The sequence below is a fragment of the Galeopterus variegatus genome, unplaced genomic scaffold, assembly GCF_000696425.1.
Source record: "Galeopterus variegatus unplaced genomic scaffold, G_variegatus-3.0.2 Scaffold4950, whole genome shotgun sequence".
In the NCBI taxonomy this organism is placed as follows: Eukaryota; Metazoa; Chordata; class Mammalia; order Dermoptera; family Cynocephalidae; genus Galeopterus; species Galeopterus variegatus.
Genome location: NW_007731061.1, coordinates 1496 through 1874, shown reverse-complemented (window position 1 = coordinate 1874; position 379 = coordinate 1496).

Below are 379 nucleotides of genomic sequence, written 5' to 3'. Positions count from 1 at the left end.
TCTAGAGCTAGGTGAAGAGTTCTTAGAAATGACACCAAAAGCACAAATCCATAAAAGAAAAAGACTGGTAAACTAGGCTTCATTAAAAGTGAAAACTTCTAAAGATGCTATTAAAAGGCTACAAACTAGGATAAACTATTTGCAAACCACATATCTGACAAACAATTTGTATCTGGAATATATAAATAATTCTCAAGATTCAAAAGTAAAAAACAAAAAATCCAAATGGAAAATGAGCAAAAGACATGAATATGCATTTTGCCCAAGAGGATATATGGATAACAAATAAGCACAAGAAAAGATGTTCAATATCATTACCATTAGGGAAATGCAAATTAAAACCACATGAGATATCACTACATACATATCAGAACAGCTG